The sequence below is a fragment of the Narcine bancroftii genome, chromosome 6, assembly GCF_036971445.1.
Source record: "Narcine bancroftii isolate sNarBan1 chromosome 6, sNarBan1.hap1, whole genome shotgun sequence".
NCBI classification, from domain to species: domain Eukaryota; kingdom Metazoa; phylum Chordata; class Chondrichthyes; order Torpediniformes; family Narcinidae; genus Narcine; species Narcine bancroftii.
This window is the reverse complement of record NC_091474.1, coordinates 96,616,461-96,634,078: the sequence shown is the minus strand read 5'-3', so window position 1 is coordinate 96,634,078 and position 17,618 is coordinate 96,616,461. Positions and strand designations below refer to the sequence as shown.

Genomic DNA, 17,618 nt, shown 5'->3' with positions numbered 1-17,618 from the left:
GGTGAAGGAGAAGAATCCACAATGAATGTTATCAGTATACACTGAAACGTGTGCACAATGCCATCTGAAGCCCTGTATAAACTTGAAATGGAAGGAGTGGCTGAGAAAGGAGCCTTATGTTGTACCAGATGTGACTGAATAAGCAGATGTGGCAAAAAAAAATATTCTGGCACAGCAAGACTGCTGCAAGATGACAAGAGGTGATAAGGAAGACAGAATGACCAACTATATGAAGGCAATGTGCCTTGAGAAGGGATAACATGCTTCTGTTGAGATATCTTTCATCTCAGTTCCACAAAGTGTATTCCTCAAAACTTCAAATCTATTGGGAGGAGTCACGTGATGGAGTAGTGGCCAGTAGGAGAATACCAGCTCTCTCCAGAAAAGAAGGAAAAAAATGAAGAAAAAGCAAAGCTCCAGACTCACAAATCACAACAAATAAAAAATAAAGGTGTGGAAAAAATGGCACCTAAGAAAGAAAAGCCAAAATCAACAGGAAGAAGAAAGACAGACGCCGGAAGAGAAAGGTAAAGGCCTTACCTCCACGAAAAAGCAGGGACCCACCGTGGAAAGTGGAGCCCACTCCCCGAGGTTAGTGGAGACCCCGCAGGGTCGCGACCCACTGACCGCAGTACTGCAAAAATGGCTCACAGAGCCAAACAGGGATGTGCAACTGCGCACGACAAGGAGAACACCAACGGGAGGGGGGACCAGCTGTGGAGTGAACTCCACAGCACGAACAGCTGAGAGAGGCCCGACAGCAGGGCTCCCAGCTGGAAGATAAAGAAAACAACGGCGGAGGGGTGAGAAAGAAAAAAGGAAACTAGAGACACAACAGATAACCAGCCCAGAAGAAGATTACCAACATCAAGAAACCACGGAAAAAAAAACCAACTGAGACAAGCAGCTCAACAAGAAAGTCAGAAGAGACACAGATACAAGGAAGAGAAATAGAAAACACAAGCCCAAGAGGAGACACAGAAGAAGGAGAACACCAAGCTCTGCACAGAGGAATAGGAGGTAAAATGAATGGACAGTACATAGATAAAAAATATTTTCAAGAACAAATGAAAGCATTAAAAGAATGGCTGACCCTAGAATTTAGTGAAATGAAAAGAAAAATGAAAAGTACAGAAGAAAAAGTGAGAAGAATAGAGCTGGTCATAGCAGATGCAGGAAAAAGATTAGAAAATGTGGAAGAACGTATAATGGTGGTAGAATGACTTAAAAATAAAATTGGAAAAAAGTGACAAAAAAGTGAAAGAAACACAGGAGTTGTTAGCTCAGAAGATGGATATAATGGAAAACAATAGTAGGCAAAACAATATAAAGATAGTGGGCATTAAGGAAAATGAAGAAGGCAAAGATATGAGAGAATTTATAAAGGAATGAATACCAAAAGTCCTAGGAATGCCAGAAATGCAGGAAGGAATGGAAATAGAAGGAGCACACAGAACATTAGCCCCGAAACCACAGTCACAACAAAAACCAAGATCTATTTTAGTAAAATTCCTGAGATACACGACAAGAGAAAATATATTGGAGAAGGCAATGAATAAAATGAGAGAAGACAAAAAACCACTAGAATACAAAGGTTAAAAAATATTTTTCTACCCAGACATAAGCTTTGAGCTCCTGAAGAAGACGAAGGAGTTTAAAGCAGCAAAATCGATCCTATGGAAGAAAGGCTATAAATTTATGATAAGATATCCAGCGGTGCTTAAAATAGTTATCCCGGGGCAGCAAAACAGACTGTTCTTGGATCCAGAGACAGCACGAAAATTTGCAGAACACCTGCAAGACAGAAAGAGAGATGAAGAGATGTAACAAGAACAAAGAATGACAACAAACTATAAACAAAGTAAAAATAATGTGTAAGTAAGAACTAAAGGAGGGAAGAAAAGGGAAGTAAGGGAGAAGGGGGGGAAAAAGAGGAGGGTTAAAAAAAATTAATAATAAATAAAACAAAAAGAAAAAAGAGAAGAAACGAGGGGGAGCTTTGTTGTAATGTGAAGATAAAAGTCTTTTCTGGAGGGGGTTAGGTGGGAGACAATAACAGTCACTGCGAAATCAGTTGACACTTGCGAACGGGTTTGTAGTCCGAATGGAGAGGGGAGTTGTGGTTGCCCAGCAAGGGACAAGGGGCGCCTCAGAGTGGGGGGGAACACTTGGGGTTAAGGGAATTTTAGATGTGGGAATGGTTGAAATATTTTATGTTTTAGAAGTGTTGTCATACAGCGTGTTCAAAAAAAGAAAACTGAGAAATGGAAAGGGGGGAAAAGGTGCGGGTGATGAAGTGGAAATGAGATGTAAACAAAGCATGAAATGGCCATGTTGAACTATATGACTATAAATATTAACGGAATACATAACCAAATCAAAAGGAAGAGGCTATTAAATTTACTGAAAACAGAAAAAATTGATATAGCATTCGTGCAGGAAATGCATCTAACTGAAGTGGAACACAATAAATTAAGGAGAGACTGGGTAGGGCATGTAAGTCGGAGGTGTAGCTATATTAATCAATAAAAATGTACCAATCAAAATAGAGGAGGAAATAGATCCAGCAGGGAGGTATGTAATGATAAAATGTCAGATATATTCAGAATTTTTGAACTTGATCAATATATATTCACCTAATGAAGAAGATCAAAAGTTTATGCAAGATATTTTTTTGATGATTGTAGTTGAAAGGAGGGGATTTTAACCGTAATTTGGATCAAATATTGGATAAAACTGGACATAAGACTAGCAAAAAGAACAAAGTAGTCAAATTTATGGTTAAATCAATGTAACTTTTGGATACATGGAGGAGACAACACCCAAAGGAGAAGGAATACTCATATTATTCGAGTAGATATAAAACATACTCAAGGATTGACCTGTTCCTGTTGTCAGCCCATATCCAAAGGAGAGTTAAGAAAACGGAATATAAAGCTAGATTGTTATCGGATCACTCACCCCTGTTATTAGCAATAGAACTGGAGGACATCCCACCAAGAACGTATAGATGGAGATTAAACTCCATGCTACTTAAAAAAGTTGGTTGCTTTTCCAGACTCTTTTGTGTAGTCTTCCAAAGGCGCTATTTGCCTTGGCGAGTCTGTTGTCTATCTCGTTGTCGATCCTTGCATCCGATGAAATGGTGCAGCCGAGATAGGTAAACTGGTTGATCGTTTTGAGTTTTGTGTGAAAAACCTCACAAAGATTAGCATATACAGAGCCGTTGTCATACCCACACTCCTGTTCGGCTCCGAATCATGGGTCCTCTACCGGCATCACCTACGGCTCCTAGAACGCTTCCACCAGCGTTGTCTCCGTTCCATCCTCAACATTCATTCGAGCGACTTCATTACCAACATCGAAGTACTCGAGATGGCAGAGGCTGACAGCATCGAATCCACGCTGCCGAAGATCAAACTGCGCTGGGTAGGTCACATCTCCAGAATGGAGGACCATCGCCTTCCCAAGATAGTGTTCTATGGCGAGCTCTCCACTGGCTACCGAGACAGAGGTGCACCAAAGAAGAGGTACAAGGACTGGCTAAAGAAAGCTCTTGGTGCCTGCCACATTGACCACCGCCAGTGGGCTGATAATGCCTCAAACCGTGCATCTTGGCGCCTCACAGTTCGGCGGGCAGCAACCTCCTTTGAATAAGACCACAGAGCCCACCTCATTGTCAAAAGACAAAGGAGGAAAAACCCAACACCCAACCAACCAATTTTCCCTTGCAACTGCTGCAACCGTGTCTGCCTGTCCCGCATCGGACTTGTCAGCCACAAACGAGCCTGCAGCTGACGTGGACATTACCCCTCCATAAATCTTCTTCCGCAAAGCCAAGCCAAAGAAAAGAAGACTTAAAAAAGACAGGATTTTAGAGAATTAATTGAGCGCCAAATTAAAATGTAATTTGAAATAAATACTGAATCAGTGAAAGATAAATTTATACTATGGGATGCAATGAAAGCCTTCATCAGAGGGCAGATAATAAGTTATGTAACTAAGATGAAGGACTACAATCGGGAAATAGAGCAGCTGGAAAGGGAAATAGTAAGTACAGAAAAAGAACTAGCAACAAGGGAAGATACAAAAAAAAGAGAATTGGCAGACAAAAAAAATACAAAACACTACAAATGTATAAGGTGGAGAAGAACATAATGAAGATAAAGCAGAAGTATTATGAGCTAGGAGAAAAAAATGCACAAAATACTAGCTTGGCAGCTTAAAACAGAACAAGCTAAAAGAACGGTATTGGCATCAAGGAAAAAGGACATACAGATTACATATAACCCAACAGAGATCAATGAAAACTTCAAGGAATTCTACGAGCAATTATACGGAACTGAGAACAAAGGGAAAGAAGACAAAATAGATGAGTTTCTAGCTAAAACTGAACTACCGAAACTGCAAGAAGAGGAGCAAAACAAATTGATAAAACCATTTGAAATAGAGGAAATACAGGAGATATTAAAAAAGCTACTGAACAATAAAATGCCTGGAGAGGACGGACTCCCAATAGAATTCAATAAAACATTTAAAGACTTATTAATTCCTCCTCTCCTGGAAGTAATGAACCAGATTGAAGAAACACAAAACATGGCAGATTCATGCAAAACAGCAATAATTACAGTAATACCAAAGACGGGGAAAGATCCACTAACACCAGCATCGTATAGACCAATATCTCTACTTAACTCAGATTATAAAATAGCAAAACTATTAGCAAACAGATTGGCCGACTGTATGCCAAAAATACTAAAACTAGATCAAACTGGATTTATTAAGAAAATTCAACAACAGACAATATCTGTAAGTTCATTAACTTAATCCATGCAGTACAAGGAAATAAGACGCCAACAGTGGCTTTGACAGGGTAGAATGGAATTATTTATTCAAAGTGCTACAGAGGTTCAACCTACCAGAGAAATATATTAATTGGATTAAAGCATTATATAAGGGACCATTGGTGAAGGTGACAGTAAATGGATACATATCGAACCAATTTAAATTAAGCAGGTCAACTAGGCAGGGAAGTCCACTATCTCCCTCACTGTTCGCTTTAGCTATAGAACCTTTGGCAGAACTCTTAAGAACAGAAAATAAAATAAAAGGGTTAAAAATAAAAGAGAAGGAATATAAAATCACTCTATTTGCAGATGACATCATAATATACTTAACAGAACCAGATTTATCAATAAAAGAATTACATAAGAAATTGAAGGAATATGTAGAAATATCGGGGTACAAGATTTACGCAAATAAAAGTGAACCAATGGCAATGAATAATGCGGATTTCACAAAGTTTAAGAAAGAATCACCATTTAAATGGCAAACACAAGCAATCCGATACCTAGGTATTCGACTAGATAATAATCTAGGCCATCTATACAAATTAAATTATCAGCCATTAATTAGGAAATTACAAGTTGACTTAGAACATTGGAAAAATTTACCACTAACACTGATAGGAAGGGTAAATTGCATTAGAATGAATATTTTCCCAAGGATACAATACCTATTTCAATCATTACCAATTCCCTCAGCAGAGAAATTCTTCAATGAGCCAAAGAAAATAATAAGGAAATTCTTATGGAAGGGGGGGGAAACCGAGGAAAGCGCTAGATAAATTAACAGAATGGTACAAACAAGGGGGGCTTACAGCTACCAAACTTTAAGAATTATTAGAGCAGCACAATTAAGATATCTATCAGATTTTTATCAAACAAGAGAAAAAACAGATTGGACAAGGTTAGAGCTAGATAAAATAGAGGAGAAGGTACCAGAACATATTCTTTATAAGTGGGATGAAAAACTGGTGCAACATAGAAGATCACCAGTACTGCACCATCTGCTCAACATTTGGAAGAAGATTCACGTAGAAAGGAATAAAAACAAATTGCCAACTACCAAAATTATTATTGACGCAAAATCAACTAATCCCTTTCACAATAGATAACCTTTCCTTTAGAGAATGGGAGAGAAAAGGGATACAATATAATTGGTTACACAGGCTATATACCACGCCCCAAAAGTTAAATAAATGGAACTCAAAAGTATCAGATAGATGATTTCGTTGTAAGAAGGAAACTGCAATTTAGAGAATGTACATGCAATTTAGGCATGTGAGAAAGTGGAAAAGTTTTGGGAAGATCTAAATCAGGTATTAAATAAAATCACAAAAAGCAACATACCAAAAAATCCAGAGATCTTTCTTCTAAGTAATATAAGTAAAGAATTCGGCCTCAAATTGGATGAAGCACAAAAAAGATTTATTATGATAGCCTTAGTTGTAGCAAAAAAAATGTATAATGTCAACCTGAAAATCAGAAGAGAGCCTGAGAGTACAGCAATGGTACATAGAAATGAATAAACGTATTCCATTGGAAAAAAATAACATATTACTTAAAAAATAAAGACACAGTATTCGAACAAATTTGGGAACCGTACATGGAACACAACAGAGGGGGCCTATCGCGGACCTCCATCCCCTAAAATGATAGAATGAGAAGACGAAATGAACTGAACCAGTGTGTAAAAGTAGATTACACAATGTTCTTGTTTATTTTCATTGTGTGATGACATTGTTTAATGGGTTTATTGTATTGCATATGTTGAATGTTTAGTGGGTAGGGAGGGGTGTGGGAAGGAGGGAGGGAAGGGAGGGGATTAAAAGGGGAGAAAATGACACTGTGTATATTCAAGAGGAAATATTTGTGTTTATTTTGGTTAATAGTGTGAAAAATTTTTTTAAATTTTAAAAAAACTTCAAATCTATTGTCAGAGTGCATACATGGCATCACATACAACCCTGAGATTCTTTTTACTGTTGGCCGGGCCGAGAAATTTCCATAGCAATAACCGTAAAAATGTACTCATCAGAAATTGAAAGCAAATGCAGATGTAAATATAAATATATACTAATAAATATGAGTATAGTTATCGTCTATTGTTCAAGAGTCTGATGATAGGCGGATAGTTCCTGAACCTGGTGGTACGAATCTTATGGCACCTCTACCTCCTTCCAGATAGCAACAGTGAAAACATGGCATATTGATGTTGCCCTTCAACATCTTCAGAAGATGGCGGCACTGCCGAAGCCACTGGTATGGACTCACGGAGCAAGGGAGCAGAGATGCAGCGCTCACTCAGGATCCAGCCACCCAATTAGCTATTGTCAGCTCTGCACGGGCTTTGAACGACCAATTGAGGGAGCTGACGGTGGTTTTAGTTAAAATTCCGTGACCGTGGGTCTGCGCCCAAGATGGTGGCGCCTGTTAAACGGCAGCAGCCATGATGGAAGTGGAGGACTGGAGCAGGGCACCAGAGGATGGGAAGACCACCCCCCATGGGGACGGTGACCACGGCGGCGGACCAGTGCATGTGGCGTGCTACTGGCGACTCGAACTGGCTGAAAGGGTACAAGGTATTGGAACTGGGGAGCGAGAAGCTCGGGTTGCCAATGGTTTGGACTGAACTGTGTGTGGCTGCAGGGGCTGCAGAAATGCTGGAGGCAAATCTACAGACACTTGGTGACTCGGGGGTGGGGGGGGGGAAGAGAATGGTCTTTTGCTTCTCTCGGCCAGCCTTGCTGCAGGCAAAAAAAAAATCATAATATATAATATATAATAAATTGAATCTTGATGTGGTCAGTGGTGGGGAGTTTTACCTGTGTAACTTGTGTATGAATTTTCACTGAGCTATTGGTGCCCACATACCAGGCCATGACACAGCCAGTCAGCACATTTTCTACCACACACCTCTCGAGTTTGCCAAGGTTTCCGATGACACCCTGAACCTCTGCAGACTCCAGGAGATGCAGGGGCACTGTCATGCTTTCTTTGCTGGGTCCAGGACTGGTCCTCCAAGATTGCAACACCCAGGAATTTGAAGTTGCTGACCCTCTCCACCTCTAATCTCCCAATGATTACTGGGTCATATACTGCACCTCTGGTTTTCCTTTCCTAAGGTCTATGATCAGTTCCTTTGTCTTGATGACAATGAGCAAGAAGGTTTTTGTTGATACACCATTCAGCCAGGTTTTCAATCTTCCACTTGTATGCTAACTCATCGCCTCCTTTTATACCACCCACTACTGTGGTATCGTCAGCAAACTTGTAAATGGTGTTGGAGTTGTTATTGTACTTTGCCAGCCATAGGTATAGAGAGTAGAACAGGGGGGTAAGTACACATCCATCCCTGTGGTGTTGATGGAGATTAAATTTAGATTTTAGATGTACATACATGTTAGACCTGTTGCTGGAGAAGGTAAATCAGTAGTCGTTTGAGCAGGCTACCAGGCTCTTCTTGGCCACTGGTACAACTGAAGCCTGTTTGAAACAGCTGGATACCACACACAGTCAAAGGGAGCCTTGAAAGATGTAGGTGAATTCACTAACCAGTTGGTTGGCACAGATTTTCAGTTCATGCCCAGGTACTCTGATGGTTTCCTTGGAGCCAGCATCGACAGAATTTGTCAACACAGCAGGAATTCAAGGACTATTTTTGGTTTAATGTAAATTGGGGTGATGCTGTAATTGATTAAATGGAGCTCGTAAACAATTAATTTAATTCAGAGGTGGAGAGAGGATGGTGAATCAGTTTTTAATGATAAGATCACATCAGTTGAAATATCAACTTTGGTTCTCTCTGCATAGGTTCTGTCTGACCTGATGAGTTTTACAACCATTTCTCTTTTTTTAATGATTTTATTTATAAATGTTAAACCACAGTAATAGTTCGTTCTTTCTTTCTTTCTATCTTTCTATCTATCTATCTAGATATATATATAGGTTACTAAGAAGAGAGGTCTTCAGAGCATCTAAACATGTAAACCCAAATTTTGTAAATATGGGCTCCATTTTTTCCAAAAGACATGATATTTATCTCACAGGTTATGTAATCTTCTCTAATGGTATGCCAATATGAAGTTCTGCGTGCCATCTTTCCATACCTAAATCTATTTCTGACTTCTATAATATTGTTATACATTTCCTTGAAACTGTTAAAGCAATTAGCACAAATACAGTTTGATACATATTTTAGTTTTGGTCTAATAACCTCAATATTACTCAATAAAAATAACATCGGATTCTGTGGGAATTTAATCTCTGTATTTGTTCCAAAAATTACATACCCAAAAACAAGAATATCTAACATAAGGATATTGCCAAGTTGATGTAAAAATGTTCCAATCTCAGATCTATACTTAAAACATAAATCAGATATAGGAGGGTTTAATCTATTTAATTTTTGTGGAGTCAAATCTAATTGATGTAAAAAATTATATTGGACTAACCTATATCTTACATTTATAATTTCAATTATATTTTACTCTGCAATAACTCCACCCAATACTTTTCATTTCTGTCTGTAAATCGACTTCTCATCTTTAATTCACCTAAATTTTGGGGGCTTTAGTTTGGAAGTAAATTATACATGACTGATAATATTCCATCTTGGATTTTTATAGAGTAGGTTGGAAGTAGGGAATCACCTATTTTGAAACATTTGATTGAGTTGTGGAATAATATTGATAATGAAATTATAACGAAAGGTTTAATATCTAGGAAAATGACTTTATGTCAAAATAGGCTTATTCCTTTTTCAATGGATAAACCAACTTTTGAAGATTTGGAGACAGATGGGTATTAGCAAGATTGAAGATTGTTATGAGAATGTGAAATTTATAACATTTGAACAAATAAGTGGAAAATTTAATGTACCTAATAATACTTTATTCTGCTATAATCGTTACAGCTTTTTTATCTGGCAAAATAGGTCCAAGTTTGATGTTACCTAATCAAAGTAAATTGGAATTATTGATCTGTAATACTACCACCATTTTTCTGTTAATATTTCCATTTTTTTTAAATAATTTTGACCCCTCAACAGAATTGGCTTCAAACAAGAATCTCAAACACTTACTTTACCAGAGAAATATATCAAAGTAACAAAGCAAAAAAAATTGCCAACCAAAATGTAAAATGAGGGAAAATAAGCCGTAGATCTTATAACCAAGCTCTAAGGCACTTCTTAAAGGAGGGTGTGTTATCAGAGCCAGCTCTTCAGCGCTTGACGACCTGTTTTGCGGAAACTGCCAAAATGTTTCGCCTGGAAGTCAGCTGGAAGAAAATTGAGGTCCTTCATCAGCCAGCTCCCCACCATAACTACCAGCCCCCCCCACATCTCCATCGGGCACACAAAACTCAAAACGGTCAACCAGTTTACCTATCTCGGCTGCACCATTTCATCAGATGCAAGGATCGACAATGAGATAGACAACAGACTTGCAAAGGCAAATAGCACCTTTGGAAGACTACACAAAAGAGTCTGGAAAAACAACCAACTGAAAAACCTCACAAAGATTAACGTATACAGAGCCGTTGTCATCCCACACTCCTGTTCGGCTCCGAATCATGGGTCCTCTACGGGCATCACCTTCGGCTCCTAGAATGCGTCCACCAGCTTTGTCTCCGCTCCATCCTCAACATTCATTCGAGCGACTTCATCACAACATTGAAGTACTCGAGATGGCAGAGGCTGACAGCATCGAATCCACGCTGCTGAAGATCAAACTGCGCTGGGTAGGTCACGTCTCCAGAATGGAGGACCATCGCCTTCCCAAGATCGTGTTCTATGGCGAGCTCTCCACTGGCCACCGAGACAGAGGTGCACCAAAGAAGAGGTACAAGGACTGCCTAAAGAAATCTCTTGGTGCCTGCCACATTGACCACCGCCAGTGGGCTGATATTGCCTCAAACCGTGCATCTTGGCGCCTCACAGTTCGGCGGGCAGCAACCACCTTGGAAGAAGACCGCAGAGCCCACCTCACTGACAAAAGACAAAGGAGGAAAAACCCAACACCCAACCCCAACTAACCAATTTTCCCTTGCAACCGCTGCAGCCGTGTCTGCCTGTCCCGCATCGGACTTGTCAGCCACAAATGAGCCTGCAGCTGACGTGGACATTACCCCTCCATAAATCTTCTTCCGCGAAGCCAAGCCAAAGAGAAAGATGCCAATAACTGGAAACACCAAACAGAAGCTGGTGGAATGGGAGAGACCAATGGAAAACAGAAAGCAGATGATGGATGAAGATGCCTTGGACATCTATAACAGTTTTTAAATCGATGAGACAGCTTTCACGATAGACATTCTAATGACAAATTTGAGGAGTATTTTAATCACAATTGAGAGATACAAGTTTTTTTTCCTGTGGCCAGAATCAATACTTAGCAAAGCTTCACACACTGAGCAAGTCTTGTGAATTGGGACATTTGTAAAACTCACTCATTAAAGACAGAAATAGTTTGCCGATCCCAGATAATGGAATCAGAGAAAGACTGCTTTGCGAAAAAGATTGACTCTGGAAAAGGCTGTGAATGTGTGTAGGGCAGCAGAGACCATACAAGCACAAGCTAAGGATCTATACAAGATTGACACAACAGTTAAGGAGCTGCACAGGATGGACACACCAGTGCATGCGATTAAAACAGATAAAGCAGAGGACCACAGAAGTTTCTCAAAGCAACAACAAAGCAAAGTGGTAAGCTCAAACAGCAAATGCCTATGGAAAGTCCTGCTAAAAATGTGGGAAGGAGAATCATTTTGCAAAGTACAGGAAAGCAGGGGATACCAAGGGAGAGGTATACACAGTGGATGAAGAAAAAAACAACACTCCATACAACATCTAGCAAAGCAGTTATTGCTTTCATGAAAAGTATGTTTGCGAGACATGGACTTCCTTGTGAAGTAGTATCAGACTTTTTTGAGAGCAGTGAATTTGAGTCCATTGTCAATACTTGGGGGTTTTGGTTTGTACCTTCAAGGCCCTGTCACTCAAAGTCTAATGGCCTGGCATAGAGTTCTGTGAAGGTGAAGAGCCTCATGAAGAAAGCACATGATGTATGAGAGGATTTCCACAGAAGTCTAAGATTTACAGATGTGCGCCACTACGGAATGGCCTTTCTCCAGCCCAAATGCTGATGGGGCGATTGCAAAAAGCCTGGAGTTCCAGTGCAAATCCAAGATCATAATTCTGGCACGTGGGCCTTGCCAGGATATATGCAAGAGGAAATAGATCCACATTCTACCATATCCAGACAGATGGAATGACACCTCTGAGAAGGTTTCAAGTGTATCTATGACCACAAGCTCCAACCCATAGTCGTAACCTGTCAGTACACAAAAGGGTCCAGCACAAGAAGAAAAGGAACAGGGACCACAGAAAGATATCAAGTCTCAAAGGCTGGGATTAAGATCGATTGGGAATGAGATCTTCAGAGGAAGATTGGTTCTCTACTCTCAGCTTGATTAATGATTCTTTATTTTGTGCAAGGCATTATTATTACAATTTAAGGCATATGACCAATCTTAAATTATCTCATTTTTATGCAGATATTGATCCACTGTGTGTAACATTTTTGAAGCTTTCCTGATCCATTTGTTTTGGTAGTGCCCAAATTTAGAGAGATTTTGGAAAGACATTTTCCAAACTTTATCAACAACTTTATTTTTTTTTAATATTTTATTTTTCATAAAAACAAAATTAACAATTATAAAATTTCAACAAAAATACATATATTAAATTTTATATAAACCAAAAAGCCACGCATACAAAAAAACCTATCTCTACTTCCTTTTATTCCCTCCCTTATTAAATATTCTTTCATACACTCAGTTTAAATTATCCTCAGAATTTAGGGAGAGATCACTTTTGATTTTAGCAGCATTATTAAAGTTGAGCACTGACATAGTTCAAGTATGTTACCATATTTTCAAAAACATATCATACTTGTTCCTCTAATTGTATGTTTTTTTTTCCACTGGTGAGCTATCCACCTGGCCAAGAGTCTGACTTCCACGTGATTGTAATACACTTTTTTGGCCAATGCAATTTTAACAAACAAAATTTGAAACTGTGCGGGATATTTGCTTATATCTATAAAATTAACTAATAAATAAAGTTCTGGATCCCCAGGAAGATTACCACTGTAATTCTTGTTAATACTTCAAAAATGTCTTGCCAAAAGGGCCTAATCTTCACACGTGACCAGGTTGCATGAAAAATTTCACACCTAAAGCACAATTCTGATATTTTTGTGCAATCTCTGTGGAGTAAGATATAGTTGGTGTTCAAAATTATATTGAACCAACCCATATCTTGCATTAATAGTTGAAGTTGCACTGTCCAAGCACCACTCAGACCAGGATTGTTCTGATATTGCAACACCCAAGTCAGACCTTTCCCTTGATCTCTGCAGATCAGGTTTAACACATTCAAACTGAAGAGCAAAATACATTCTAGTAATAAATTTGATCCAGCATGACCGTTCTACTTCACTAACTCACAGCCTGTCCCCATCTTTCCCTCAAGAAAGCTTTCAGTTGGAGAAAACATAGAAAGGCTCCATTAGATACTCCATAGGTCTCTCATTTGTTCAAATGACATCAAAACATCATCTTTGTAACCATATGCTTAGAACTGTTACCCATATTCTTAGGTACCAATACATTATTGCATAACTGTGCACTTAGTGAAATACCTACTTTTCTCCCAATACATTCATTAATTTCCTGCCATTTTTTTTAACCATATGAACCAAAATAGGATTATTTGTCTTTTTTATTGATTTTATAGATAAAGTCTTTAGTTATTTCTTCATTCATTGAATGTAACCCCATATGAACCTAATTTGGTGAATTCCCTTCTAAGAAAGATGCCAAAAATCTTGTCTGTGCAGCCAGATATTTTTTTAAATCTGGAAGTCTCAGCCCCCCTAATTTATAATCCCAGGTAAGTTTTTCCAAAGCATTTCTGGGCAATTTGTTATTCCATAGGATTTGCCTTACTTGATTGTTTAACAATCTGAAAAAATTCTTAGGAAAAGCTATAGGCAATGATCGGAACAAATACTGAAGTTTCGGCATCACTTCCATCTTCACACAACTCACTCTTCCCCTTAATGTTAATGGCAAATTCTTCCACCTTTGTAAATCCTGTTCTAATTTACTAAGGAGAGGAATATAATTAAGCTTATAAAGATTTTGTAAATTGTTGTCTGTTGTCAAATATTTAATTCCATCTGTTTTCCATTTAAACCTACTATCACTTTTATATCTGCCGTAATTATGATTTAGAGCTGGCTGATGGAGGACCTCAGTTTTCTTCAGGCTGACTTCCAGGCCAAACATTTTGGCAGTTTCCGCAAAGCAGGACGTCAAGCGCTGAAGAGCTGGCTCTGAATGGGCAACTAAAGCGGCATCGTCTGCAAAGAGTAGTTCACGGACAAGTTTCTCTTGTGTCTTGGTGTGAGCTTGCAGGCGCCTCAGATTGAAGAGACTGCCATCCGTGCGGTACCGGATGTAAACAGCGTCTTCATTGTTGGGGTCTTTCATGGCTTGGTTCAGCATCATGCTGAAGAAGATTGAAAAGAGGGTTGGTGCGAGAACACAGCCTTGCTTCACGCCATTGTTAATGGAGAAGGGTTCAGAGAGCTCATTGCTGTATCTGACCCGACCTTGTTGGTTTTCGTGCAGTTGGATAATCATGTTGAGGAACTTTGGGGGACATCCGATGCGCTCTAGTATTTGCCAAAGCCCTTTCCTGCTCACGGTGTCGAAGGCTTTGGTGAGGTCAACAAAGGTGATGTAGAGTCCTTTGTTTTGTTCTCTGCACTTTTCTTGGAGCTGTCTGAGGGCAAAGACCATGTCAGTAGTTCCTCTGTTTGCGCGAAAGCCGCACTGTGATTCTGGGAGAATATTCTCGGCGACATGATTACCAGCCCCCCCACATCTCCATCGGGCACACAAAACTCAAAACGGTCAACCAGTTTACCTATCTCGGCTGCACCATTTCATCAGATGCAAGGATCGACAATGAGATAGACAACAGACTCGCCAAGGCAAATAGCACCTTTGGAAGACTACACAAAAGAGTCTGGAAAAACAACCAACTGAAAAACCTCACAAAGATAAGCGTATACAGAGCCGTTGTCATACCCACACTCCTGTTCGGCTCCGAATCATGGGTCCTCTACCGGCACCACCTACGGCTCCTAGAACGCTTCCACCAGCGTTGTCTCCGCTCCATCCTCAACAACCATTGGAGCGCTTACATCCCTAACGTCGAAGTACTCGAGATGGCAGAGGTCGACAGCATCGAGTCCACGCTGCTGAAGATCCAGCTGCGCTGGATGGGTCACGTCTCCAGAATGGAGGACCATCGCCTTCCCAAGATCGTGTTATATGGCGAGCTCTCCACTGGCCACCGTGACAGAGGTGCACCAAAGAAAAGGTACAAGGACTGCCTAAAGAAATCTCTTGGTGCCTGCCACATTGACCACCGCCAGTGGGCTGATAACGCCTCAAACCGTGCATCTTGGCGCCTCACAGTTTGGCGGGCAGCAACATCCTTTGAAGAAGACCGCAGAGCCCACCTCACTGACAAAAGGCAAAGGAGGAAAAACCCAACACCCAACCCCAACCAACCAATTTTCCCCTGCAACCGCTGCAATCGTGTCTGCCTGTCCCGCATCGGACTTGTCAGCCACAAACGAGCCTGCAGCTGACGTGGACTTTTTACCCCCTCCATAAATCTTCGTCCGCGAAGCCAAGCCAAAGAATTATGATTTAAGGGCATTATTTCACTTTTTTCCATATTAATTTTGTAACCAGATACTCTACCATATTTTCTAATAATCTCGTAATTTTTCCAGAGTTTCTTCCAGATCTGACAAATACAATACATCGTCCACAAAGACCTTAATCTCAAGATCTAATAACTTCAGCTCAAGGTTCAATTGCCATTGTGAACAGTGCCGGAGACAGAGGGTATCCTTGCCTACTCAATCTACTCAAAGGGAATACCATTGTCATTTGATTATTTGCAATTATCTTTGCCTGTGGATTATGATAAAGTGTCTTGATCCAATTAATAAATCCCCTTCCTATACCAAGTTTCTCCAACGTTTTAAAGAAAAAAACATCATTCTAATGAGTCAAATGCCTTTTCTGGGTCTAGAGAAACTGTAACTTGGATTATGCTGCAATTTTGCCATATATTATATTAAACAGTCTGGTTAAATTATTTGCTGAATGTCTACCCTTTACAAATCCTACCTGATCCAGATATATTAATTTTGGTAGATATTGCCCCAGCCTATTAGCTAGTGCCTTTGCTGCAATTTTATAGTCAGCCTGTGTCTTCACCACCCGATCCAATATATTCATCAGTAATGGCATTACTTGTTAGCCTGCAATGTATTCAATGCTTTCTCAGTCTCTTCCCTTGTAAAAGCGACATCCAGGTCCTATCTATAATTATCATTCAATCTAGGAAGTTCAACCCCTTCTAAGAATTGATGCATTTCATTTTCATCCCCGATATTTCTGATTTGTAAACCTGTGTAGATTGTCGAAAGGCATCATGTATTTCTTTCTGATTATATGTAACTGCATTGGCTTCCTTCTGTATTGCATTTATTGCCGTTGCTGACTCTTCCACCTTTACAATTAAAGGTGCACCAAGGTGCCTGCACCTTGTGAGCCAGTTCATAATATTTCTAGTCTTAAGTATGGTTTTTTTCCATTCTATAGCTTTGTAAGGTGTTATAATGTATTTTTTTCCATTACTATATATCTATCCTGTTCTCAGATATTCATTTTCTAATTCTAATATCTCTTCCTAAATTATTTAATTCTGCATTATATTCTCTCTTCACATTTGTCGTAAATGAAATAATGTGATCTCTCAAAAAAAGAGCTATTATCTTTTTGCAAAAGATTTCTATTTATCGGCTAATAAATCCCGTTTTAACATTATCGGATTCAGGCGCCATCTACAAGCCCCTTCCTGTTTCTCCGCTATTGAAATATTCAGCGTAAATGGTGAATAGTCAGAAAATAACCTCAATAAATATTTTGATTTCATCACCCTATCTTTTAATCCTGCTGACAGTAAAAATTCTTTTGTGCGAGTCATGCACCACTGAGTATAAAGAATAGTCCCTCTTCATTGGGTTCAGCTGCCTCCAAATGTTAATCAAGTTAAAATCCTTCATATTGGATAATGTCATTTTAGCAGCCCTAGGCCTGGTTAAGGTTCTTGCAGATTTATCCAATATAGATTTATCCAAACATAGATTAAAATCTCCTCCTATCAAAATATTTTGTCTCCCTTCTGCAGCTTTCAAAGATGTATTCTTCATAAAGGCTTTGTCATCATAATTTGGAGCATAAATATTCATAAATGTCCATGATTCTGAATAAATCATAATTTACCATCACATATCTCCCTGCTTGATCTTTTGATATATCCTCTACAGTAACCAGAATATTTTTACTTATTAAAATCGCAACCCCTCTTGCCTTAGGATTGAATGAAAAGAAAACTTGCCCCAACCATCCTCTCTTTGTCATGTTCCACTTTAGTAAGATGTGTTACCTGTAAAAAGACACCGTCTGCCTTTAATTTTTTTGTGTGCTAAGCCCCTCTTCCACTTGATCATCCCATTTAAACTGTTAATGTTAAAATGTATAAACTTTAACATCTTATCCATATTGATTTACAGACAAATATTGCTAGTAATAGTCACAATAAATAATTAAACAATCTTGTGA

General features: G+C 39.3%; 1 protein-coding gene across 1 annotated transcript in view; it reads right to left on the bottom strand.

Annotated features, from left to right (window-relative positions):
- The window catches only part of tm9sf3 (transmembrane 9 superfamily member 3), an 88,830-nt gene that overhangs the window by 48,303 nt on the left and 22,909 nt on the right, over window positions 1-17,618 (bottom strand). The window lies entirely within an intron of this gene.